The sequence below is a fragment of the Ailuropoda melanoleuca genome, chromosome 5 (genome assembly GCF_002007445.2).
Source record: "Ailuropoda melanoleuca isolate Jingjing chromosome 5, ASM200744v2, whole genome shotgun sequence".
NCBI lineage: Eukaryota > Metazoa > Chordata > Mammalia > Carnivora > Ursidae > Ailuropoda > Ailuropoda melanoleuca.
The window spans coordinates 44437167-44464763 of record NC_048222.1 but is presented as its reverse complement, the minus strand read 5'-3'; the positions used below and the strand labels follow the sequence as shown (position 1 = coordinate 44464763).

At 47.9% G+C, this 27597-nt stretch overlaps 1 long non-coding RNA gene across 5 annotated transcripts; it reads left to right on the top strand.

The window, feature by feature from the left end:
• The first annotated feature begins 494 nt into the window (after positions 1-494).
• On the top strand, positions 495-9693 carry LOC105242087. Of its 5 annotated transcripts, XR_004625602.1 has the most exons (4): positions 495-716; positions 1049-1198; positions 6963-7159; positions 7849-9693. It is a non-coding gene; the product is annotated as an uncharacterized LOC105242087 (long non-coding RNA). The 5 variants fall into 5 exon arrangements; XR_861122.3 differs by having other exon boundaries at positions 1049-1086; positions 6963-9693; XR_004625600.1 differs by having other exon boundaries at positions 6963-9693.
• Positions 9694-27597: the final 17904 nt, after the last annotated feature.

The following is a 27597-nucleotide window of genomic DNA, read 5'->3' as shown; positions in this document are numbered from 1 at the left end:
CGACTACTGCCTCATCCTCCTGGGCATCTGCTTGCTACGTTTATGGTCATTAGGAACAGGCATGTGACAGAGCTGCTGTTGACTCATTCAGAAAACACGAAGGAGACGTTTCTGTAAAAGAAGTTGGGATTTGGCCTTCCTCCGAGCCCCTCTCCCAGCCTTCCCATAAGCCACCATGGCTCAGTCACCCCATCAGCATCGGCATTTCCTGGTTCCACGGAGCATGAGGCTGGGTTTCCCTCGGCCACCTTCTCGTCTGGCTGCAAAATCTAGAAGCAAACAGGAAAGTTAAGCTCTGCCCCATGTCATAATGTCTTTATTGATCTGGTTGCATAAATTATTTTTTTTTAATTCACTGAAATAAACTTTTAAAGGAACGCACCTGTGTGAGAGTCTCATGGGAAAGGGGAGGGAGGTGGGGGAGGGGGAGCAGAATGTGTTCCTGTCGTGGGAGGGACGTGCCACCTTGAGTACAACCCCACACTTACCTGACATGTATTAGAGGAAGTGTCTGTGTGTGCGTGTGACAGAGGCAAAGCCGCAGGGACCTTGTGCTCCATATAGCTTTGCTGACTCCAGAGAAAATTCTGAGAAATAGGCCGGAAGTAGGAAGATGCATCATTTTCCTCGGAAAGAAGTAGTCCTCCTGGATGAGCCGCCTGGGGCTCGCTGACCACAGGTGTTACCTCGCTGGAAGTTGCGCAGCTAAATACAGGGTAGGTATAATGCTGCTCTCCAGCCCTGATGGGGACCCCGGCAGACCAGCTTCACCTCTGACAGCCAAGGCAGGGATGCCACCTGCGGGGATTGCACTTTCTCCTTCCTGGAGGGAGGGGGTGCAGACTGTCCGGGGTCCTTGTTTGGGGGAAGCCAGACTCAGAAAAGTTCCAGGCATTTCTAATCTGCAAGAGGGTGATGTCAAAGAATCACCAGGGCAACGGAGAGTGTCCCTGGGATGTGTCACAGCTAAGGATTATTTTCCCTCTTAAAATGGAGATGTAGGATCTCTAAGCAAATGGGTGATTTTTTTTTTTCTATCTTTGACTAGACAAAAGTGGGATGGAACTGATGATGGCCAACGCGAAGGTGAGAAGCCTGAAGTGCGGTCCAGGAGGGAGTGTGGGGAGCGAGCGTAGCTACCGCCTCCCGGGTGTGCTGGGGCTGAGCACACAGATACAGCAAGGCATGGGAGTGGCAGGTGAGGGGTTGGAAGCTGTCTTCAGGAATTCCCATCCTCTATACAGCTCAATCAGACTGACCTACAGTCAAAGGCCTGAGTACCCGTCACCCACCTCATGCAGGACACTGGGGACTTTGGAGAGGGTCGCAAATACTTGAGCCAGGGCCTGAGCAAAGAGGGTAAAGCTCTGGGTTTGGGACAGACCTTCCTGAAAAGGGGGTTTGGCCTAACTGCTAACGAACAGGAGTAGAGGAGTTTTCCCGACAGAGAAGAGGCGAGAGCAGGCATTTCGGGCTTTAGCGGCCACCCTGTGCAGAGGCCTTGTGCATGCAGGGTGGATTGCTTCGGGGAACAGGGAGGAAGTCAGTGCGGTCAGGGTGTGGGGAGTACGGCGCAGAGAGGAGGGTGGTCAGGAGCACAGCACGAGGGCCCTGTGTCAGGCTACCTTGGACTTGTTAGCAGATGAATTGCTCTGCAGGAAGACCAGAAGAGAGATTCTGACCCCTGAGAACTCACCATCAACGTGTGGAGATGTGCTGACGGAAGTCAGCAACTCAGAGTGGATCAGGGCCCAGGCGACTGTGCCAGAAAAGTTCAGAGCAAGGGAAGAGGATGTGAGCCGAGCTTCTGCAGTGGGAGACGCCACTGCAGGAGGGACTGCCGCAGGGAGTCAGGGCAGCCTTTGTTTACCGGGGAGCGGATGTGTCCTCTCTGGAGAGCTACTGCTTTCTGGTACACTTAACCACGTGCCAGGAGCTGACCTTTGTTACCCCATGGAATCCCTGCCACATCCACGAAAAGCGTGACACATAGGCACTCTTTTATTATTTTAGAGATGACAAAGCTGAGGCACAGAGAGGTTAGGTAACTTAGCCAAGGCCACACAGCTAGCCACAACTGGGATCTCCCATCCACTGTGTTAAGATCACGCAGCTAGTGAGTGGCAGAGCGGTGACTCAAGCTCCAGGTTGTTTCCAGAGCCCATGTTTTTAACCCACAGTATATGGGTCTATCAGAGACCCATATCTGAGCCTGACAAGTTGGCTAGAGTTAGGCAGGCAGAGGTAGGGAGAAGGACCTGGAGAGCAGAGGGAACTGCAGGGGCACGTGGCAGAGCCTGGGAAGTGCTACAGGGGCTGCTGGGCAACAGGGACAAGGAGGATGAGGGTGGTGGGTACTGCAGGAGAGGACGGCAAGTCCTCAAGGGTGTGGGGGTGGGGGGCATCCCAGGGGTCACTGGATGAGCGCCTGACCAAGGGCTTGTTCTGTAACATGCAGGTTACCGAGAGCCGGCCTTGGCTTCATTTCTACCTGGCATCTCCAAAATCCTGGTCTGGGGTCTTTTTCTCTCAAACCACAGCACTCTCCTGAATCTAAAACCCCAGGGCTCAAGAGTGACTCATGCTACAGAGCAAGGCAACTGTGGGTTTTCACTTGAACCTTCTCGGCCCTGGACAGGGTGTGATTGTGGCAGTTTTGCTAATTGAACCCCCCCAGAGGAAGAGCTCCCGCCCCAGCACCCCCACCCCCATGTTGGCTGGCCTGGAGGTGGGGGCGGAAATGCCCTGTGGGGCTGGCACCTGCGAGGAGCAGGAACACCCCCCCCCCCAGCACTTGCAGCCACATGAAGAGCTTCCTGCCTGCTTGGGCCTCTCTCTGCTCTAGGTCTTATATTTAGAAAGAGAAGTTTGATTCTGTTAAGCCCAGAACCGAATGTTGAAGACGGGTTTTCTGGCTCACCAGAGGGTGAGCAGCCTGGGTCTCGGGGCACCCAGAGTGAGAAGCGGTTCTGACTGTGTTCTCAGCACCCTGATAGTGCAGGGCATGCAGGGGGAGCAGGAAGGGAGAGACAGATGGGCTCTGGGCCCGAGGGAAGGTGGGAAGAGAAGAAAAGCCACAGTCCTTCTGTCCCCAAGGGTCAGACCTTCCTGGAGAAAGCAGTCTGCTCCCAGGGAGGTGCTGGCCCTTGGGCGGAAGGCTGGGAGGGCGCAGGGCCTCGGGAAGGGTGCAGCCACTGGGGCTGGGCTCTGGGAGACCGTCACTCTGGGGCCCAAGGGAGTAGCAGGCCGAACATTAAGGGGCCTAAGCAGGCAGGCGAGGGAGAGAGCTGGAGAGGGGGGACCATGCAGAGGGCTGACATTGGAGGGTAGTTAGAGGCAGAGGCCTCAGTGGCACACTTCTGCCCCTCACCCTCATAGGCTGTTCCCAGGTTACTGGGAGGAAGGCCCTTTGCACCACAGGGCCTTGGTTGGTTATGTGTCCTGGCCGGTTTTGACCAAAGAGGGCAGTGTGGTTCCATGGGACACTAACCGAGCGTTCGTGTTCTCCTTGAGGCAGGAGGGGCGCTTCTCAAGCAAATACATTAAGAAATCCAGTATTCAGCAAGTGGGTCCCTTAAGAAGTCTCTGTGAGGTGTCTCAGGGCCAGTCAGACCCTCGTGTACAATGACATCTCTGAAGGAGCATATGCCAGATGATGTTCCTGCAAGTTTTCTGGCCTTATCTTAAGCCCTTTTCCCCTAGGACACTGTGAGAGACAAATGTTCCAGGCAGCGACGACGCTGGGGAAGCCCTGCTCTAAAGTCCTGTTGGAACGACCGTTTCCCCTGCCCCCTTCATGCACGTAGCGCACCCGTGTAACGTTCCCAGGGAAGGCTTCGTCTGTGCGACATCCTCATCTAGGTCACAGGCAGAGATCACACCGTGTCATATGGAGCTGCCCCAGCTCCTAAAACGAGCTGTGGACGTATGAGATATGTCATAAAGACTGATGGCCTGGGTGATAAACCTTAGACCGTGTAGTTTGTACTAGGGTTTATGACCTGGAGATCAGCTGTTTTGGACTCTGGCTGATTTGAACTCAAACGGGACCAAGAAAAGAAGAGAAAAGAGAGAGAGGGGGAAAGAAAGAAAGAAAGAAAGAAGAAAGAAAGAAAGAAAAGAAAGAAAGAAAGAAAGAAAGAAAGAAAAAGAGAAAGAAAGAAAGAGAAAGAAAGAAAAAGAAGAAAGAAAGAAAAAGAAAGAAAGAAAGAAGAAAGAAAGGGAAAGAGAAAGAAAGGAAAAGACAAAAGAAAAAGAAAAAAGGAAGGAAGGTAGGTTTGTTCCCAAACAGTTCCTACACCCCACAGCTGCCCCCTTCTTTCCCCTCCGTTTCCCATGCCCCCCCCCCACGCCACAGAGCAACACAATTGCTCACTCAGCATCTCTGCAAATTGCTTTCCTAGGATTCCCCTCCTAACAGAGCTGCGCAGAATGATCCGTGAGAGACTATGGACTCCTAGAAACAAACTGAGGGCCTCAGAGGGGAGGGGGGTGGGGGAATGGGATAGACCGGTGATGGGTAGTAAGGAGGGCACGTATTGCATGGTGCACTGGGTGTTATATGCAACTAATGAATCATCAAGCTTTACATCAGAAACCAGGGATGCACTGTATGGTGACTAACATAATATAATAAAAAAAAAAAAAAGAAAGAAAGAAAGAAAGAAAAGAAACAAGCTGACGGTAGATATCCTGAAAGCTCCCGGTAACACTCGCCACAGTTCGGCAAAATCAGAATATGGGCTCCAGCCAGAAGGGGTTGTTGATGAGGTACTGAAAGGACCTCAGACGCTTGGAGCCGATACCTGTGAAATGGTGCCTATGGCCCAAATCCCAGTGGAATGTGAAGACCATCTGGAAGAAAAGGGAAAGGCTGGGGAAGAGGGTGGGGGGAGGTTCTTAAATAAACTCAGAGTTTCCTCCTGCAGCTCCATTGCCTCAAAAGGGCACCTGAAATTCCACTCGCCAATCCTTCCTTCCCTTGTTTCGCCTCAGAAACCAGCACAGTGAAGTGAAAAGAACAAACATGGATATTCTGGACTTCAGAGAGACCTGGTTTTGAGCAAGTCATTCCGCTTCCCAGCCTATGGGGGTGTACACAGGACATTGTACTGCGCTCCCTGGCATCTGCTTTCCCCTTATGGAGCTGCAGCAGCATTTGGGGGCAGTTGACCCTAGTCAGGGTTGGGCCTGACTGGTCCAAGGACACCATTCCCCTGGTTGGTGATGGGTTCTGGATGAGTGTACCCGGATCTGGCCAAGAAGCTGGAAGGAAATGTCTGCTGAAGGCACGAGCCTCTCTCTCCCACATGAGTTGTCAAAGAGGCTCTGCTGACCACAGCAGAGCCAGGCCCAGGGTGGAGCCCAGCCCCAGGATGGACAGTGAAGACGAAGCATCTATGTCTTTGGTGACACTGTTGGCGTATCTAACTCTAATTCTTCCAGAATTCCCTATCCCCAACCAATCCATTCCTGTCACGTCTAAACAGCTGAGTTAGACCTGCCCACACCCTGTAGCTGACCCCAGACAGCAGTCACGGCAGAAAAGGCCCCCAAGCATTTAGCCATATAATAGGTGCTCAGCAAAATTTTGCTCCCCTTTTCCGTCACACTAACATAAAAGCAATCTTGAAATGTGGCCAAAGAAAACCCCCATTTCTTCCCCTTTCAAGAATTAACTCGAGTGCTCTTCTGTGAGCCCAACATGGTGCCAGACTCATAGTAGGTCTTCAGTAAATATTTGAATGACTCATAACCCATGACACACTTCTAGAGTATGATGTTGGTAATGCCCGGATTTTGGTTTATGGCTTGCTTGATGGGAGCGGAAAATATAACAGACAAATGTGTTGCAGAGGTCTGAGTCCTGTTTCTAGACTGTGGGAGAACAACTGCAACACAGGTCTCCCCACCCCACCCCCTGCCCACCACCAGTCTCCATCCCTGCTCTCTCAGATAGACATCTGCCATTGGTAAGCTCAGGAGTCTGGTCTGGCCAATCACCTACAAAGCAAACCATCTGAGAAATGTCTGGTATGCAGGGTATGCAGTATGGTGTAGGTTTGTTTTTTTCTGTTCATCACTTGGCAAGGAAATCCTTCACTATTTTGTCTGGAGGCACTAGCATGGAGCTGAGGACCGACCGAGGGAGTGGGAGGTAGGGGGGAGGAGTAGGACAGTGCTCCCTCTTCTTCAGCTCCTAGGACTGCATGGCACAATCCTTCACCTGCTTCCCCCAACCCCTACCCCACCCCCCAGGCGCCCCAATAGAAGACAAAATGAAACAGAAGTAGGGGTAGCAGCAGGGGAAGACATCTCCCTGGGGAGGAGAGTAACTAGCCGCTACAGGGGAGGCCAGGGCAGGGAGGAGGCCGAGCCATTGCAGGGCACAGATCAGTGTACTTCACCTTCAGTGTCTAGCTCCTTAGCTATGTGCAGGGGACCAAATCCGGGCTGGGAGTCATGAGACCTGGGTTCGAGTTCTGGCTGGGTGACCTTGGGCACATTTCTTGACTTCAGGGAATGTCTTTATTTTCATGAGGGAACAGGCCATCCATCTTCCGCCATGACTCCAACCGGGTCTGGATGGCGGACATCCCTGATGTTTGACAGCTGCCAATTTTGAGCATTAATTATATACGAGGACCTCTTCTAGGCACTTTATAAGTACATTTTCTTCATCAGAGCTAACACTCATTAAGTGCTGGCAGTATGCCTGTCACAGGTCTAAGAACTTTATATTGCCTCACATTGTCCTCACTGCAAACCTACAGGGTAGATACTAACCCCATTTTAGAGATGGGGAAGTTGAGGCACAATAAAGTCAAATACTTCCTCCAAGTTCACACAGCTAAAGAAGAGCAGCTTCAAGAAGTGAGTCCAGGTTGCCTGGCTCAGAAATGTACCCTCAAACACTGTGCTCTATTGTTATTCATTACTCATTTTTCATTTTTAAAAAATAGGAGTATTATCTCCATTTTATGGATGATGAAACTGAGAGTGAGAGAAGTCATGCAGTTCTCCACAGTCTTCACATGGAATAACCAAGAGCCAAACCTAGATGTGTCATTCAGATCTTTTCCACCGCTGTGGACTACCTCTCAATAGACATCCACAGACAGAAGACTCTTCAGACTCCCAGGGAGACCACTGCAGCTGGGTGGGTCCAATCTTGGAAGTCCCATTTGTAACCATGATGAGGGTGTCTAAATATAATTTGCAACAAAGTCAAAAAACAGGACTCCTATAAATATGTGGCGAACATGTGTCACAGATTTATTTAACTTATTAATGAAGGAACCAATAGAATGGCAAGGTTCATTCAAAAAATACAAGAAACCCTTAAGCATTACTGAAAGAATGCTGGGATAAGATTGCCAAATTGCTTACAAGATTGATTACCCTATAAGGCAACAAAAGTATAGCCTTTGGGTTGTGATCTATTCTACCTGACAAAACCATGGCACTTCTATGAGATAAGAATCATGGGCATGACTGTTGGTCTCCTCCAATTTCACATAAGACAGTGTCCCAATTGCTAGTAAATAGAAGGTCAAAATAAAGGAATGTACCCCTAGAGAACAAAATGAGCCTCAAATGGCTCTCTTAGATTGTACCCCAGGTAGTCATTCTTTTGCCCAACTCCAAGTTTTGGATACTGTGTCTAAACACAGGGCAGTGAGCTGATGACCCCCAGAGCTGTTGTAACACGATGTTGTAAAGCTTGGTGTTTAGGGTTAGGAGACCACCGGGTTCAAATTGTGGCCCCACCATTTTGCACGCCTGTGCAAATCTCTATACCCTGAGCCATAGTTTCATCATCTGTAAAGATTTTTTTTTTTTAATTAGGATAACAGTATTCTCTCCTCAACCTCACGGAATTTGGGCAGGAACTCATAAGAGTGAATACAGCAGGACTGGGTGCTTTATTCTTCTGGCTTCTGATTGAAGGCGAACCGGCCACTATCACCAGAAGTCCTTGATGGCAAACTTCTAATATGGCGGGATACGTCGCTCGGCGCTGAGCTCTCTCCGATGCACAGGTGCCTCCAGTGAGTATGTGCCACCTGCAGACCGAGCCAGCAAAACAAGTATGGCAAAGACTCTGGAGCCCTGAGTCATGTGAAGGAGTCAGAACTGTTGTGAGGGTGCTTTTGACAATGAAGCTTTGCAAAGAGATGCAGTGACCCTGAGTCATTTCACCAACCATCCTGGCGCGAGCCCAGAAGGAGACCTCTGTCACAGTCTTCACCAGGGTTTGGCGAACTTCTCCCCCAGACGGCAGGCACTGTAGGCTGAGCAGGCCACATACAGCCTCTGTGGTTGTATATTCTTTGTTTTTATTTTTATTTTTGTTGTTTAGAACCTTTTTTTCTTCTTCAACTTTTTTAAGGGGTAAAAGCTCTTCTTGGCTTCCTGGCTGTATTAGAATAAGCAGCAGCCCGAGTTTGGCCCGAGGGCCAGAGATTGCCGACCCAGATGTGGTGGCCTGGGAGTGGAGAGAACTGCCCCCGCATCCTGCACTCCTCACCTTCCAGCTGTGTGAGCTCAGGCAAGCGTCCTCACCCCTCTGAGCCTCAGTGTCCTCGGTGATGACATTCTTTCACGAAATACCTCCCTCTCATGTACTGCCTTGCCGAGCACCCAGGAGTGTTTGTGAGGCTAAATAAAATGAAAAGGCCCTGATACGTGAAAAGAATGTGGCTTACGGCAGGTCTGCTATTGCTGGAAACCGAAGGTAGCTGGGGCTGCCCTGGGCAGGGGCCACAAAAGCCATCTGTGTTCCATGTCCACAAAGTTCCACGACGATGGCCTGGCCTTGGGCAGGGCGGCGTGACAGCATCCCAAGGATGTGTATTCAGTGTGTCCACGGTGGGTCCTATATTTGTTCAAGGCGTCCTCTCTGAGTCTGACCTGCAGCCAAGGCTGAGTGGCCACCAGAACCACGTCCCACTCCTCGTGGTCTGAAAACTGCCCATTGTGCCTCTGGTGGCCACAGCGCCCCCCACCCTGGTGCCCACGGAGCCTGGGGACCTTCAAAGCAAAGCCACTTCCCCAGTCAGCTAAGGGTGAGACTTGAGCCTGGGCCGCCAGCTTGGAAGACTGTTTATGTCCAAATCAGTAACCCATATTTCTCTGAGAGAACGGGGAAGGTAAGCGGGGAGGTGACCAGATCCACTGTGACTACCCCGGGAAAGGAAGCTGGCAGCTCAGAGCAAGACCTGCTGCAGGCCTGTTGTCTGCCGCGTGCATTCTCGCTGGCCCCGTTGACAGACACACAGACATCGAGGCCCAGGAGGTCCCCCGGCCGGCTCGGGCCACACAGTTAATCCACAGTTTTGATCGAGAGAGAGAGAGAGAGAGAGAGAGAGAGAGAAAGGCAGTGGTCTCCAGTGAGGCTGGTTTCTCCTGCCATTACCCTCCTGTCATCCTGCCAACACTTCCCTTTATGGCGTTTTCCTGTGGCCGGAGGATCAGAATGTTGCAACATTTATGGTAAAATCTCCAAGGGTTGTTTTTTTTTTTTTTTAATCTCTAAGGCTGATGATTAACTCTTATTAAGAAACAAATTCCTGCTCCCATCATGAGGATTACACCCTGGAGCAGTTCTGAGCTGGACTCACCCAGGTTGTCACTAATTCTCTGCTTTATCCCCAGGTTGTTCCTGTAAAGACTGGATTAAAAAAAAAAAAATCATTACATGACTTAACATCATTTAAAGGGAATTTCTGTGGGCGGGGGGGTAAGGTTTTTTGTTTGGTTGGTTTGGGGTTTTTTTTGTAAACAGGAGAATTCTTCTGCAAAGAGAATAATGTGCTTTGCAAATTTGGATTTTGGCATATTTGTTTTTCTTAATTACGTCTGTAACGTCGGCCGTTTCTTTAGTGACAGGTCCTCAATTCCCACAGATGGAGTTTGTATGGTGTGAAAATGGACTCTTTAGTACATAAGATGAAAGCAGAAAATCTCTCTTCATCACCACTGTGCCAGCCACCATTCGACCACATCACATAGGCTATCTCGTTTGCTACTCTAGAAAATTCCACGACGTGGGTGGTGCTGTCCCCATTTTGTAGATAAAGTGACTGAGGTGCAAGCAAAGGGGGAGACATGGCCCAGATTTGCCTGACTCCAGGACAGGCGCTCTTGATCCAAAAGCATGAGATTTTTGTACTTAGAAAAACCAAGACAGAAGAACTCCATCCTCCACCCCTGCATCCCCTCGCCCCAAATATCTTAGTCAATGCGAATTCTGGGTTGATGTGAGAACAGTTTACATTAACCCTGTGCTCCTTCTGTACTTTGAGAGAAGAAACTGGGCTGAGCACACAGAGAACACCCGCGTGGCCAGCCTCCCCCAAGCAACCAGAGGCCTCACCAGTCTGGGTCCGTCAGATCTTCACTGAAGCCCAGGGAGTCTAAGGAAAGGAGTGTAGACACACTTAGATGTGTCCAAACTTCCCCCTGAGCCCCGGCACTGTGCTCGCCAGCTGAGTTTCATGCCTGCTTCATACAGCGACCAGGAGGGATGCAGCCGTCCTTGCCTTTAAGGGACCCCTCGTAACCACGATTTCCTGAGCAGCGGATGCTCTCCCAAGGCTGCTTCCGCCTCCACCCCACGCACTCCCTGTGAACCTGGAAGGACATTTTTTAAATGAAATTTCTATCCAGATGCTGACCTGAGCACTTCAGTCCGTCTCAGGTGAGTTTCTGTTGCTTGCCACCAAGTAAGTCCTGAGCAATGAAGTACTTACACAGAGCCTTGCCTTGCGAATGGCAAGTCTGCCAGAGCTGTCCCTGTGTGTGGTGGTTAGTACTGTCTTCGTCTGTTTCCCGAGCGCCTGCCGCTCTGGTGCCCCACGATGCAGGTTTATAGCACCCTTCCAGTCTTGCCATCAAGTTTAGCTCCTGGTGGGGTGCTGGTGGGGCTGATACACACACAGGCCCTGGGGATGGGAGAGACAGAAGTGACTACTGCTGACAGGGTGCCTGCCATGTGCTTGGAACTGATCCAGGAATCAGTAAGCCTCTCAAGGGGCAGGAAGTTTGGTCAGAATGGGGAAAATCATGGAAGACTTTCCAGGAAGGTTTATGTAGTCATCTAACAAATACTGAAAAGAGCAAACAAATATCGCACTGACAAGAGCAGGGACTCCGAGTCAGAGGACCAGTCTTCCTGACCCTGGCTCTGACACCCTCTCTGAGATTCCGCCTCCCCAGCTACAAGATGGGGGATTTGGACTCAATGGGCGGTTCTCACACTGAATTTTCTTGGAGTCCAAGGTTTCCCTCCACGGGCAGGCACGAAAGGGCTGCTTGCATCTGCCATTTGTACTGGGGCTCCGCATGTAAGTCCGTTGGGAAACGTGCTCTGCTGCTTTAGGAAGGCTTAAAATCCAAGCCGTCTTCAGGTCTCTGCAGCCTGTCCACCTGGGGAAACGTGTGCCAGGCACTGTATTGTCTGCCAAGCAAGTGCCCAGCTGGGGACCCTGTGCTCTGAGCACACACAGGCAGAGAGGGAGACCAGGGGAGAGGCTCCGTGGACGTGTGGGGGCTCTTCCTTCCCAGGGAATCCCTCCAGGCCCACACCTGCCTGAGCAGATGGCATGTCCCTCGGGTGGGGGTAGGACCCCGTGAAAGAGTAGCTGTGGGCCAGGAGTCAGGTGTCTTGACTTCCATTCTGGTCTTGGCTCTGTCCCTTCCTCTCTGTGATTTGGGTAGGCTTTTAAAACCCCCTGAGTCTCATTCTCTTGAGTCATGAGCTCCTTTGGAAAGTGTAATAGATGGGAGACACGAGACTGGACACACAAATGTCAATGTCATTGTAAAAGGAAAATCAAGGTGGAAGAATGCATTTGAAGTGAACTGATTCCAGGCTATGGATCTGCACTTCTGGGCCCTGCCAAGAAACGCCACCTGCTCGAACAGGGGTACCCCAGCCTGAAGTGCTTTCTAAGTATGCTATCTTTTCTTCCCACATAGCGGGGCCGTGATGGTAATGCCCCTGGTAAACGCCCAGCATCCCAGCCCTGCTATGGTCCTTTCTGCATGTATTCGGGGGTGGTAGCAAAATGGTTAAGAACGAGATTGCCTGTTCAAATCCTTCTCTGCCCCGTATTAGTTTTTGTGCCTCAGTTTCCCCACTTGCAAGAGAGGAATCAAACTAGTACCTGTGTCGGGGTGTTGGTGAGATTTAAATGCAGAAGTCCACCTAAAAGGCCTAGAATAGTAGCTGGCCCATAGGAAGGGCTTGCTGCGGGCTAACCAACCATCATTATGGTATCATACAATGTGCACTTGTCTGTCTAAAGCAGCATGCTTGGGAGCTAAGAAATAGCACTGCAACAAATGAACAGCTAATGTTTTTGTCATGTCTGCGGCAAGTACTTCACATATATTAACTTACAAGATCCTCATACAACCCAGTGAGATACAACTTACCATTCCCAATTTCCACATGAGGAGACCGAGGCACAGAGAGGTTCAGCACATTCCCCAAAGGCACGGAGCTGCAACATGGCAGAGTTAGGACTGGCAGTCTGAGGCTACCACCTTTACTCTTTCTTCTGATAAATGCTTATTTACCAGAATATTTACTGGATGATGCAGGTAATATATAACCAAGGTAAAAAATGTGAAACTACAAGAAAGCACACTCATAAAAATCAACTTACATCTACCACCCAGAGATGAACATTTGGTCGACCATCTTTTTCTGCATGTGCTGGGGCTGTGTTCAGTGCGTGGGCCTAATACTTGCATAGTGAGATTATGATGTAGGAGCATTTTTTCTTTATCATAAGCACTGTTCTGGGTTGAACTGTGCCCCTCCACACATTTATATGGTAAAGTTTTAACCCCCAACACCTCAGAATATGACCTTATTTAGAAACAGGATCCTTACAGCGGTAATCGGGTTGAAGTGAAGTCATTTGGGTGGGCCCTAATCCAGGATCACCTGTGTTATTATTACAAGGGGGATTGTGGACACAGAGCTATGCATACAGGGAAGACGATGTGAGGAAGCATCTTCTCCAAGCCAAGGAGAGAGCCCTGGCACAAACCCTTCCCTCACAGCCCTCAGAAGAAACCAACCCTGCCGACACTTTGACCTCGGGCTTCTGGTCTCCAGAACTGTGAGAAAATACATGTCTTTGTTAAGTCACCCAATCTGTGCATTTTGTCACAGCAGCCCTAGAAAGCTGACACAAGCACCCTTCAGTACTTTTTTGATCTCTGCTTACTTTCTTGCAGCTTATCGCCAACCCCCCTTTCTTCCCCTATACCTGGTTTCTACTCCATTGGATCCAACATAGTGCAGGGCCCCTGGGATTTTTCTAACGGATCCCAATTGTCTCTAATTTCTACCATGGGTGAAATTTCTCTGGGTGATGGGACCAGAAAGACTTCCAGAAATTGCTAGGGAGTATCTCAATGTGGTCCACCTCTGACCACTACCGAGACCTCGACTTCCCTGAAAGAAAGTCAGGATTATGGAGAAGCGGGTAGGGAGCTGTTCCCAGCTGGGGAGTAGTGGAGGAGAAGGGGTATCCACAAGCCATTGTCAGCATTTCAGAAAAGCCCAACAGAACTCATAGCTTTTATTCTTAACAGAACCAAATTATTATTATTTTTTAAAGATTTTATTTATTTATTGGACAGAGAGAGACAGCCAGTGAGAGAGGGAACACAAGCAGGGGGAGTGGGACAGGAAGAAGCAGGCTCCCAGCAGAGGAGCCTGATGCGGGGCTCGATCCCAGAATGCCAGGATTACGCCCTGAGCCGAAGGCAGACGCTTAACGACTGAGCCACCCAGGCGCCCCTAACAGAATCAAATTAAGTACCAAAAGAGCTGTCCAGGTTGCCAACCTATGAAGGCACCAGAACATCACTGAACTAAGTCAGAAAGATGAGGCCACTTAACCTCCAGTCTCCAAGTACGTCTCCCTGTTCAGCTGGCAAGAGGTAAGTGAAGTTGGTGGCATTGTCTAGGAGCAATGGGGATGGAAGGTCCCTCTGTCGAGCCTCTGGGTTGCCCACGTGAAGAACTGTCCCGTGTTGGTTGGCTGCCCATGAGACTCCAGTGCTGCCTTCATGGGGCCCATCACTGGAATGTGGCTAGGCAAGCCTGAAGTCCTTTTAGATGCCTTCCAGGAAGCAATCAGCTCAGAGCATCAGCAGAGACAACCAAAGAGAAAACGAAATCTATGAAGGTCAGTTAATAAAAAGAGAAAACATGGAAAGCCACACAGACAGACTTTATCACTATGGCTGTGTTAATGCCTCTGTCCTTGCTGAGCATGTGAGACTCAGGCCATCCACTTAGAAATGACAGAAAAATGGGCTGGCCTGGTGGGTGTTGATATATGCAGCTCTATGCAACAAGAGAAAAGTAACCATTACCGAGGCATCGGGCTGAGTAGTTAGAATATTTTAACAGCAAAGGCTCATGTTGGGGCTGGGAAGAAATGAGTGATGGAATGCAGCCTTGGTGGTGCAAAAGATGGAACCCACTGAATCAGGGAATGGGGACACAGGGGAGGAAGATAACCCAAGGGCAGTAAATAGAAAACCTTCCATGTACCTGGTGTCACACTAGGCCAGTGGTTCTCTGACTTTGTAGTCTTGGGACCCCTTTACACTCTTAAAAATTATTGATGGCCCCCTAGAGCTTTGTATGGGTCGGTTCTATCTATTGAACTTCACCACTTTATAAGTCAAAACTGAGAAAAAATTTAAAAACAAGAAAACCCAGCACACATTCTACTAGCAGTCAGGGCCAGAAGCCTTTGGAAAATTCTACTGTACCCTTGTGATAGTGAAAAAGGCAAATAACATCTTAGAATTTCTTTCTTTCTTTTTTTTTCTAAAATAAACTCTATGCCCAATGTGGGGCTCAAACTCACTACCCTGAGATCAGGAGTCGCACGCTCTACCAACTGAGCCAGCCAGGCTCCCTGATATCTTAGAATTTTCAAGAAAATAGTTTTGACCTTGCAGCCCTCCAAGAGTGTGGGGGATTCTCTAAGGCCCCTGGATCACACTTCGAGAGCTTCCGAGCTAGGCTGCTCACTTTAGATTAGCTCATTTAAATCTCTTACCCTGAAATATATAGGATTGCTATTCCCATTTACCACTTGAGAAAACTGAGGACTTGAAAGGTCTAGTAACTTGCCCTAGGTGACAACGGCTATCAAACAGCAGACCAGGCTTCAGCCCTGCTCTGATCCTGGAGCCCACATTTGAATTGGACTTGACCAGTGGTAGGGCCAGGCCCAGGAGGGGAGCCGCTGGACAGTCTTCACATTCATGAAGGACCACATGGTGGGAAATACAGACCTTCCCACCAGGGAGCTGACTGGCCATGAAGAGCAGCTGGGGTGTCCAGACTGAAACCCACTTCGTGTTGCCTGCAACATGGGCACAAACTTCTGACCGTCTGGTCTGGGGAGGGAGGGACCTAGAAGTGTGAAAGGAATGGTCCAGCAGAGACCTGGCTGCCAGGCCAGGCTTTGCCATCGGACGGCGGGGAGCGTGGCGAGGTGCATCCCGGAGGGGCTGAGCTGGGTGAGGCCTTAGGGTCAATCACCATTGGGACTGACTCCCTCCCCAGGCCTGAGTGCTTGTCCTGGACCCAGGCTGGAATCTCAGGGTCATAGTCAACAGAGGGTGGAGGATGGTCTGCACAGCCTGAGAGGAAAATAGCCCTGTTCTGGCTAACCCACACGGGTGAAGGATCAGCCCAGAGAATCTGGGGCCTTTTCCAGGACCATAATAGGTGATTTCGTTCCAAAGCCTGACATTGGGAGTATCACTGAAATCCACCAAGAGCAAGAGTTTTATATTAGAACAGCATTCCAGAGCTACTGCTGGCCTTCCGCTGGGGAGCTCTGTTTCCAATCTCAGAGATGTCAAACAGTTTTAAAGGCACAGGAGCTCAGTGTTACGCAGCAAGGCAGCAGGGCGGAGGGGGCAGGGCCGTGGCCAACACCCTCCCAGACCATGCTCAAGGCTCCGCCCTGTCCACGGCAGCCCCACCCTGGCCCAGACCTTCGAGTCTGGGCCCCCCGTTCTGCTTTCCAGCTCCCAGGTCGGCTCGGGGAACATCTAGTCTTGAAATTGGGGGTGCCCTTGGCTACCCATTCAGACACTTCCACAGAGGGCTGTCCACACCTTCAGGCTTGCCCACGTTCTGTTACTCAGACACTTAGCTCCTGGGCACACTGTCTGGGATCACAGGCCTAGCCAGGTGCCCATGGCCCACATTCCCTGCCAGCCTGACGTCATCTGCCTGCCACCTCCCAGGCAGGGATGGCCACACTTAGCAAAAAAGAACGCTAACAATAGCTCACATTGTGCTGCGCTTTCCACTTCACAGCTGACCACACATCTGTCTGCCCGGGTTTCAGGTTACACAGTTGCCCTCCTCCAGGGAAGAGGAAGCTAAGTCTTGGTGAAGTGAATGAGCATGTAAGGTCACCCCAGGGAGAGTGTCCCTAGGCCCCAGTTCTCTCCCTCTCGGCCCGGGGTTCTCTGGGCTGCACAGTGTGGCATTTGTGGACGGGGTAGGGAGCAGGAGAGGCACAGGGCATTGGAGCCCCCTCCTCACCTTTGATCTCCACTGGCCCATCTGCCTTGAGTCCTGGAAGAATCCTTTTTTGAGGTTAGAAAGGTCCCAGTTCCAAGTGTCAAGCAGCTGGGCAGTCTGTTTGCCTTGAGTTCTCTCTCCTACAGAGCCCCCTCCCAACCCCTGCTTAAGAATTCTCCCGGGCCTTGAAAGTGTAGATTGCTCTGGGTAGTATGGACATTTTAACTATGTTAATTCTTCCAATCCATGAGCATGGAATATTTTTCCATCTAATACCGAGGACATTTTTCAAAGAACTGGAACAAATAGTCCTTAAATTTGTATGGAACCAGAAAAGGCCCCGAATCTCCAAGGAACTGTTGAAAAGGAAAAACAAAGCTGGGGGCATCACAATGCCGGATTTCGAGCTGTACTACAAAGCTGTGATCACAAAGACAGCATGGTACTGGCACAAAAACAGACACATCGACCAATGGAACAGAATAGAGAACCCAGAAATGGACCCTCGGCTCTTTGGGCAACTAATCTTTGATAAAGCAGGAAAAAACATCCGGTGGAAAAAAGACAGTCTCTTCAATAAATGGTGCTGGGAAAATTGGACAGCTACATGCAAAAGAATGAAACTTGACCACTCTCTCACACCATACACAAAAATAAACTCCAAATGGATGAAAGACCTCAATGTGAGACAGGAATCCATCAAAATTCTAGAGGAGAACATAGGCAACAACTTCTATGACATCGGCCAGAGCAACCTTTTTCACGACACATCTCCAAAGGCAAGAGAAATAAAAGATAAAATGAACTTATGGGACTTTATCAGGATAAAGAGCTTCTGCACAGCCAAGGAAACAGTCAAAAAAACTAAGAGACAGCCCACGGAATGGGAGAATATATTTGCAAAGGACACCACAGATAAAGGACTGGTATCCAAGATCTACAAAGAACTTCTCAAACTCAATACACGAGAAACAAATAAACAAATCATAAAATGGGCAGAAGATATGAACAGACACTTTTCCAATGAAGACATACAAATGGCTAACAGACACATGAAAAAATGTTCAAAATCATTAGCCATCAGGGAAATTCAAATCAAAACCACACTGAGATACCACCTTACGCCAGTTAGAATGGCAAAGATAGACAAGGCAAGAAACAACAATTGTTGGAGAGGATGTGGAGAAAGGGGATCCCTCCTACATTGTTGGTGGGAATGCAAGTTGGTACAGCCACTCTGGAAAACAGTGTGGAGGTCCCTTAAAAAGTTAAAAATTGAACTACCCTATGACCCAGCCATTGCACTACTGGGTGTTTACCCCAAAGATACAGACGTAGTAAAGAGAAGGGCCATATGCACCCCAATGTTCATAGCTGCATTGTCCACAATAGCCAAATCATGGAAGGAGCCGAGATGCCCTTCAACAGATGACTGGATTAAGAAGCTGTGGTCCATATATACAATGGAATATTACTCAGCTATCAGAAAGAACGAATTCTCAACATTTGCTGCAACATGGACGGCACTGGAGGAGATAATGCTAAGTGAAATAAGTCAAGCAGAGAAAGACAATTATCATATGATTTCTCTCATCTATGGAACATAAGAACTAGGATGATCGGTAGGGGAAGAAAGGGATAAAGAAAAGGGGGGTAATCAGAAGGGGGAATGAAACATGAGAGACTATGGACTATGAGAAACAAACTGAAGACTTCAGAGGGGAGGGGGTGGGGGAATGGGATAGACTGGTGATGGGTAGTAAGGAGGGCACGTATTGCATGGTGCACTGGGTGTTATACGCAACTAATGAAGCATCAAACTTTACATCAGAATCAGGGGATGTACTGTATGGTGATTAAACATAATATAATAAAATAAAATTAATTATAAAAAAATAAAAAATAAAAAATAAAAATAAAAAAAAAAAAAAAAAAAGAATTCTCCCGGGCCTTCTGCTCTCTGGATTCTGGGAGGGCGGAGCCTGCCCCAGCTAATCCCGGGAGCTTCGGTTTGCAAGGCTCGCCTTTGCTCTCCTTCCTGTGATGTGACCACGGCCACTCAGCGTTTATTTAATAACATGCCCTGTGGGAAGGAGATCCTTGGACCTTTCAGCATGGTGTGAGAGCCCCTGCAGCTGCCGTCCCGGGGGCAGGTCATGTCAAGAAAAGGAGTTAACCTCACTATGGGGGCCCAAAGGGAACTCTTGCCCTGGCAAAGCCACCTCTGGGAAACAGCTCTCTGCCCAGACCAGGGATGGGAGAACTCTGGGGAGCCCTGCCAGCTGGAGGCCTGGCTGACCTCTGGGGGCCCCTCTAATGGTGCAGCCGTGGGAGGCCAGCCCGGGACTCTCCTGAAGCTTTGTCCTAAGGGGCCCTTCGGCTGTTCACAGGCGAATGAGGCCCAGGGCAAGCCAGGCAACCCCAGGGACCACAGAAGCCTCAAGAGGCGGGGGCCCACATGGGATGCCAGTGTTGCTGTCTTGGATGCTTTACTCACAGGGGTCACATGCAGGTAAAGCAAGCTCCCTGCAGCCTGGCTGAGGACTCTGGTCTCCATGCTGAGTGTGAGTTGTCAGAAGAGACCTGACGGTGAGTGTCAAGGAGCAGCAGAGAGAAATCTCGACATCCCCTCATTGTCACCCTCACGGGGCTCGCCAGCTTTCTCCAGCAGTTACAGGATTTTGGGGTAGACTGAGGCATGGAGATGCATTCACATGGGCTTTTCGCCTCCAGGAAAAAATGTTTCACTTCACCCAGATGCTTCCTGGGTCCTGAGTTTCCAGTAAGGGAGTCCTGGGGTCATTCTCTTGTGCTGGATATAGAGCTGGTGGATGGTTCCAACCTCCTAGCTGCCCTCCTGGGAAAAAATCTGAGAATCTAAGGAAAGATGTTCTACCAAATGTTTATTCCAGGAAAGATGACCTTCCCGTTCTAAAGCGCCTCCTCTTTGTAGAACTGTGTTCTTCAGCCCTTGGCTCCACGCGGAAGTGTGAGAAGACCACATTTGTCCTCCGGTCTTAGGCATTTGGGGGCTGGGGTCAGCTACGGTGTAAAGTACTTCCTGGGTCACCCCATGAATGGGTCACTGATGGCCCAAAGCCCTGAGGAGAGCAGAGGGAGGTGGGACAGCGAGTAGATAAACAGCAGCATGAGAATGGGATTTGCCTGCTATTGGAGGCGAGGACAAGCGCTCAGAGAGTGGAGGTGGTCATGACTAATGCCTTCGGGAGCAAAAGAGGCTTGGTGGACATAATGCCACATTAGTCAGCAGTGGGGCGCGGCCCAACGAGGAGGCTGTCTGTGTGCCCCGGTGAGGCCTGGGGCAGTTAGTGGGAAGGTTGGGGCTGAATGTGAGGAATGAAAGAGCTAACCCCCACATGCTGGTGGCCCCCAAGATGGCCCCTGGGTGGCAGGCCTGGCTTCTACCTGCTCCTGAGAGAGGATTTTTGGAATAGGCTTCCACTGAAGGTGTGGAGTGAGGCGGGGTCATGGGGTGCAAGTAACAGAAACTCATGGGCCAACCTGAGCGAAGAAAAAACTCTATAGGGAAACCACTTGGGTGCTCACAGAATCAGTGGGAAATCTGGAGAAACCAGGCTTGGCAAACAGACAGGAACCAAGAGAGGCAGGGCAGGAGCCCACAGACGAAGGGCACATCACAGAAACACTGCTGCCAGGAATGATCTCCCAGCTGTCCCTGTGCCTCGGCATCTTTCCTTCAGAGGTCTAGGTCCCAAATGGTAGAGACTCAGATCCTTTCTCTGCATCCTGACTGCCAGGGAACAAAGAACAGGACCCTCTGGCTCCCGGAGTTTGGGGACGGCAGGCTCAGAGGTCTCAAGGGGCAGACATCAGCCACTCTCCCAGTGTCCTTTTCTTGGCTGAAGAGCTGCTTCCGGTGTTTTACCCCTGGCATGGAAAAGTTCAGCAACGTCCTGGGGGACCGGGATGCAGGGAAGGGAGAGGTTAATTTTCTGGTTTCTGCCTTTTCTAATGTGACTAATCAGTTTCTTTCCATGGCCTTTTGCAAAAAATGTTGTGATCGTCTGTAGGCATAGAGAGCCCACTGTGACTGACATGGAAGAGGGTAGGGGAATCCTAAGCAAAAAGGAGGGAGGACATCTCTGTAAGATCCCTGCCATGATCATAGTTTATTAAATGTCTTCTGTATGTCAGGCTCTGGATTAAGTACATTTGTTAATGTAGCAGGGAGAAAAATTTATTTTAAAAGCCTGCTACATGTTAATTGTAATGGCCTTAAACTGGAAACTACCCCAACATCCACCAAGGTGACAATAAATTGCAGTATATTCACAGAGTGGAACACCACTAAGCAGCGTTCTCAGGGGGCGGGCTGACCCCGTAGGTGCCTGAGAGCCTTTCAGGAAATCTGCAAGGTCAAAACGATTTACATAATAATTCTAAGACATTATTTGCCTTTTCCACTTTTTTGACGTTTGCGCTGATGGTGCAAAAGCAAAGGTGGGTAAAACTGCAGGTGACTTAGCGCACATCAAGGCAGTGACCCTCAGCTGTGCTAGTTAGTCACTGTGTTATTCATTATCATGCATTCGCAGAAAAAAATGGGGCAGTTTCCCATAAGATTATATCTTGATGAAACAGTAGAGATCATGAATTCTATGAAACCTTAATCCCTGACTATATGTCTGTAATATTCTGTGTGACAAAATGGAAGCACCCATAAAGCACTTCTGCAAAGTACAATGCTGTGGGGAAAGGCATTCATGTGATTGAGTTGCAAGCTAAACTAGCCCCTTCCTTGTGTGTGATTCTTGGTTATTGTATGCAAGACACTCTTGCACTAGAAATCGCTGGGTCATAGCATATGTGCACGTTCAACCTGATGAGAAAATACCAAACGTTCCAAAGCATAAGGAATGTGTATGAGATCTTGTGAATTCACATTCCAACGCTTATTATGGTCTGACATTTATAACTTTTTTTGCCCAAACCAATGGCGATAAAATGGTATCTTGTGATCTCAATTTATGTTTTCCTAATTGTTAATGAGGCTGGATGTGTTCATTGGCCACGTATTTTGCCTCCCACTGTTAATTTTGAAACAGCCTTGTCAGCCAATGTCACAGAAAATGGGAGCATGTGTGGCCCCAGCTAGGGATGGTGAGGTGACTTAGTATTACCATTTTAATATATAAGATGCCATCAATTATAAGAGGCATCATCAATTTAATATAGATTTCTAGAGAAAAAGAAATGTCAAACCAAATTATACCTTTTAAAACACGAATAATAGTGTACATTATTTATCAGTGTGATCACACACCATTTTCTTTTCTCGTGGTACCATCTCTAATCAGTCTTCAAATTCAGGGTCTAAAGCTTCCACCCGTTGAGGCAAACACTATAAAAGAACTGTAGATGTAGGGAGCCTGTTCGCGTGAACGGGTTTCCTGAGCATACTGAATACGGTTACTATGCCAGGTTTTTGTTGTTGTTGTTGTTAAAGATTTTATTTATTTATTTATTTATTTATTTGAGAGAGAGAGAGCACTTGTGCATGGTAATATGGGGAGGGGCGGAGAGAGGGAAAGTCAGAGAATCTCAAGCAGACTCTGCCCTGAGCTTGGAGCCTGAGGCAGGGCTTAATCCCACAACCCTAAGATCCTGACCAGAGCCGAAACCAAGAATCGGATGCTTGACTGGCTGAGCCGCCCAGGTGTTCCAATACGCCAGGTTTTGTTTGCATTTCCTATTTGGTTAAACTCACAGTTTCATTTTCTTTGTAACTGAATTATGTATCACTGGAAATTTGTAAGTCAGACACTTTTGACAGATGGGTGTGTAATTTCTAGTGACAATCTTCCACAAGGCACAAATTAGCCACAGCAGCCTGTCACAGCTCTCCATTCCGTGATCTGCTCAGAGAGACTGGCTGAAGTTTGCACAGCCCTGCAATGACAACCATGTCACAACTCACTCCTCTGGTTGCTGCCAGCAGATTTTGACTGACATCCATTAAAAGACACAAGCCAAGCCCGCAAGCATTCAAAAGCAAAAGCACACATCTTATCTTTCTTAATTATTTACTAACTAAATGATGCATAGACGTGGATCTGTGCGTGTGTGTGTAGGTGTATGGCTAAAATTTACTGAGCGCCTACTAAGTGGTAAATTCTATTATCAGGAACTCTCCATTCATTATCTCTAATCTTTATAGTAATTCTGTGAGGTAGGTAACATTATCCTCATTTTAAAGAAAACTGAGATTCCAAGAGACAAAATAACTTGACCAAGACTCTTAAGAGGCAGAATCAGTGTTCAAATCCAGCTCTCCCTGGCTCCCGAGCCCATAAACTTTCTACCATAACGTAAAAGGCACAAATGTTGAGCCTTTTTTGGGTACCGACCTCCATGGGCCACTGGGGTAAGATCTCAGACAAATCATTGGCCAATCTTGCCTGTTACGTCTCTAAGGGTGGACCCCTCCGTTTATGAAGGTTACTGGCAGGGACAATAGAGAGATTTATTAGAGACTTGAGCTATGTTAAAAATAACAACAAGGTCTTTACTCCTGATCCTGTTAAGCTCCTTGGAGCTGTGTGCAGGCTGAGCAGGGGAGGGCATGTTCGTTGGCCTTCGTACAGGTGGGTCTAACGTTGCTACTACAGTCTCCTGCATTTTCCCACCTCAGCCAGGGCTCTGTGTCACTGTTTCTAGTTGGTTACTGCACAACCTTAACCTTTTTTGTTATGATGAGTTAGTTGTCAGCAAAGAGGCTCCGATCTCGCCCTGGAAATGTACTTCTTTTCCTTAGGCATGTCCCATGCGGAAGGAGAAGGTGCTCTAGGCAGGGGGCTTACACACAGGTCTGGTTTGGGGCTCCCAGAGGTCTGAGGACTTCTGAAGTGGAGGTGGGAAGGGGCTGTTCCCTGCATTTAGACAGAATGACCCTAGGCTATTTTGGGCAAGTCAAAGCTCATTTGGGTTTTCAGAACTTCCCAAAGGATCATGTTCTTGATCTCCCTCGAACTTATGGCTTAGTCTGGACATTCACAAACTTTTCATCGCCAAAAACGCATTTTATAATTTCTCCCCCATGGGCCTCTTCTTCTGAAGGACTTTTGTCCACCAAGCTACATGTTGTCTTTTAAAACTCTCTATGAATTAGATATGATCAGCAGAAAAAGACAGTCGTAGCCAAAAGCAAAAGAACTTGAGATTTTACTCAGTAGAGGTTTTCATGTGAAAGTAAGTTTCCATCTCACTTGGATAAACGCCTGGAAGCGGGCTTGCTGGGTTCTAGGATAAGTGGTTGTTTAACTTTATAAGAAGCTACCCAATTGTTTTCCAAAGCGGTTGCACCACTTCGCATCCCCACCAGTCATGTCTGGGAATTACAGTTGCTCCTCAGCCTTACCAGGACCTGATAACATCAATTTTCCAAAAAAATTTAGTCGTTCTAACAGGTGTGGGGTTTTAAGTTGAATTTTCCTAATAACTAATAATGCTGAGCATATTTACATATGCTTATTTGCCATCTGTATCTGGTCTTTGGTAAACTGCCTATTCAAACCTTTTGTGTATTTTTAAATGGGTTGTTTGTTTTCTTACTGAGTTTTGAGAATCCTTTATATATTCTGAATATAACAAGTCCTTTGTCAGATAAGCGTTTTGCAATAACATTCTCCTAGACTGTGGCTTGTCTCTTTATTTTCTTAGCAGTGTTTTGTTTTTTGTTTTTTGTTTTGTTGGTTGGGTTTTGTTTTGTTTTGTTTTGTTTTGCAGAGCAGAAGTTTTTTATTTTGATAAAGTCTGATTTACCCATTTTCTTTTATGGATTGTGCTTTTGGTGCCATAGCTAAGAAATGTTTGCCTAACTCAATATTACAAAGCCTTTCTGTATATTTTTTGCTACAAATTTTATAGTTTTAGGTTTTACAGTTAAGTCTATGATGCATTTTGAGTTAATTTTTGTATAAAGTATGGAATATCGATCAAGGGTCAAGTTTCTTTTCTTTTTTCCAAATGAATGTCCAATTGTTTCAATACGATGTGCTGAGAAAACCATTCTTTCTCCATGAATTGTTTTTGTAACTTTATCAAAAATCAATTGACCATGTACATGTGGGTCTATTTCTAAACTCCCTTCTTTGTTCCATTTGCTAATTCCACTTGATCTTGATTACTCTAGTTCCATAGTAAGTACTGAAATAGGATATTATGAATCCTCCAACTTTATTTTTTTTTCTTTTTCAGTTGTTTTGACTATTCTAGGTCCTTGGCTTTCCATATAAATTTTAGAATCAGCTTGTTGATTTCTACAAAAAGTCTGCTGGGATTTTAATCAGGATTACATTAAGTCTACCTGTCAGTTTGGGGAGAACTGATATCTTTAAATATTTAGTCCTCCCATCTGCACATTACTTCCCTCATCTAGGTTTTCTTTGATTTCTTTTCTTAGTGGTTCGTAGTTTTCAGCATACAGGTCTTGCATATATTTTGTAAAATTTATACTAAGCATTTCATGATCTTTGTTGCTTTGGTGCTATAAGTGGTACTGTTTTTTTAAATTTAAATTTTCAGTTGTTCACTGGTAGCCTATAGAAACACAGCTGCTTTTTGTCTATTGACCTTGTGTCCTCCAACCTTGCTAAATTTACTAATTCTAATTGCATTCTTTAAGATCGCTTGGGATTTTTTGGGTAGACATTTATGACATCTGCAAATTGAGACTGTTGTATATTTTCTTTTGCAATCTACATTTTATTTCTTCTTCTTGCTTTATTACGTCAGCTACATTCTAATACAATGTTAAACTGGTCTCTCTAGGATAGGCAGGAAAGGCTTTGTTCACTCCACAAGATGATGGTGGGATGACTACATTCTCCTAAGGAAGCTTGATTCTAAGGAAATAGCTGTTCACATGTAGTTCATTAATAATATCTAACACCTCTTGGTCACCTGCTCCAAAACCCAGTACTCCACAGTTTACATGTATTATTTTACTTGATCCTGACATCAGCCATACAAGACAGATATTACTAACCCCTCTTTAAAAGTGAAGAAACGGACGCTCAAAGAACTTAAGAAACTTGCCTCAGATAACAATTTCTCTTTTTCAAATGGTGAATTCAAATCTATTACTCCCTATCTCCAAAGTCTGTGTTCTATGCACTACACCACACGGGTTATGGTCCAAATCATTTTGAACAGATCTGATCTGTCTTGTGTACACATGACAGGCCTTTGGGGAGCTGTAAACATTATGGCTACCTGGGTCCCCCCCAGCCTGACTCAAGCCGAGTCTCTGGGGCTGAGAACACTGGGCCTGTCGCCCCTAAAGAGAGAGGTCCTCCTGTCCTTACAGCACAGTGACCTGAGGTGCTTGGTCTCTGGATCTGGAAGCAGTGGGTGAAGAATGCTTAGCAGGAGGTAACTGCTGTGTCTGCTTTGGGCCTGGGAGGCTCAGGGCTATAAAAGGCAAAGCTTTCTCCTTCATTTCTTAAATGCTAGTAAATCCAGGGAGTGTGTCATGGTATTTTAGCATCAACTTATCACACATGTTTGTGCTGGCTCACACTTCAAGGCTTGATGGAAAACAGGTGGGACTCCTCAAAGCCGCTGTTAAGGACTTAATGGGTTACAAAAGGATGCTAATGAAACAGTTCAATGAGAGGAATGTTGCCATTTCAGAGGACGTGGGCGGCGGCGACCCTCTTAGAGAGATTCGGCCTGCTGGGGCATCCAAAACAAAAAGCCAAATTCCTTGCCCCACTGTGGGAGCACCCCTAAAACGTACTGCCTGGAGCGGCCACAGTTAAGAAATGGAAGCTTCTGTCTGACAAGGCGGATTGAGGCTGGGGCTGAGTTAATGGCAGGATAAAATGATTTGGGGGCCAGCTATTATAAAGCTTAGGATGCCTTTAGAAGTTCCCCCCCCCATATGGCATCTAATCTGGGTAACATGGCCTTGTTTGAAATGTCCTTATAACATGGATCATATTTTTGTTGTTATTATTTTAAACTTATTTTTTCCCATGCTAAGGGTAAAATGCACATCATGGAAAATTTAGAAAATGCACAACAGTCACCAACGTAAGGCTGAGGAAAATCGTTGCAAGACTAATACTGTACTAGAACTATCAGAAACATCATCCCCTCTAATCCTCACGGGAACCATTGGAGGGGTCGAGCCTTATTCCTGTCTTCAGATGAGAACCCCGAGGTCCATGCATACTCAGTAGTTTGCTCAGGGCTCTCACATGGAGGCAAGAGGCCTCACCTGAAAGCTCCTTCTCACCTTCAAAGCCATAGTGATGAGGTTGGGGAATATACGAGAGGTTCAGTGGGGTGGAGTCCGGAGCCGACGACCAAGAAAGAATTCTTGAGACGTCTTTGGTGCAAAATGGTGGTTTATTAAAACGGGGACAGGACCCATGGGCAGAAAGAGCTGCTGCCCCGGGTTGTGAGGAATGGCCCATTATATACCCTCAAGTTGGGAGGGGGTTAGGGATAGCGTAAGTCTCTAAGGAATTCTGGAAGCAAGGTTTCCAGGACCTTGAGGGGGCTAGCTGCTGTTGGGAAAAGGTCATTTATCACTGTCTAATAAAACCTGAGTCATGAGACCCTTCAGATGTATATCGGTGGGCCATATGCTTGGGGGATGATTGCCAACACGTATCTTGGGGGGTTAGAGATAAAGGAAGTTTCCAAAGGAATTTTTATACGTTAAAGTAGACTTACAGGATCTTGGTGGAGGGGAGGGGGTCAGGCTAGGACTGCCTTTTGCCCCCAGCAAAGTATTAACATCCAGGCAGCTGAATTCCTAGAGAAATGTCACCATGCCTGTTTCAAGGACTTGTCAATGGGCTGTAGGTAGTAAGGACTGTTTCTTTGTCCTTTAGGGCAGCCAGGAGTGCCTGAGGAATGTCACATACATCCCATGGGGGAAGGGGTTGTGGGGTGTCAGTTTCTGCTTTGTCCTCAGCTTGCCTTCTGTTCCCTCATCAATAGCACATTCTGGAATA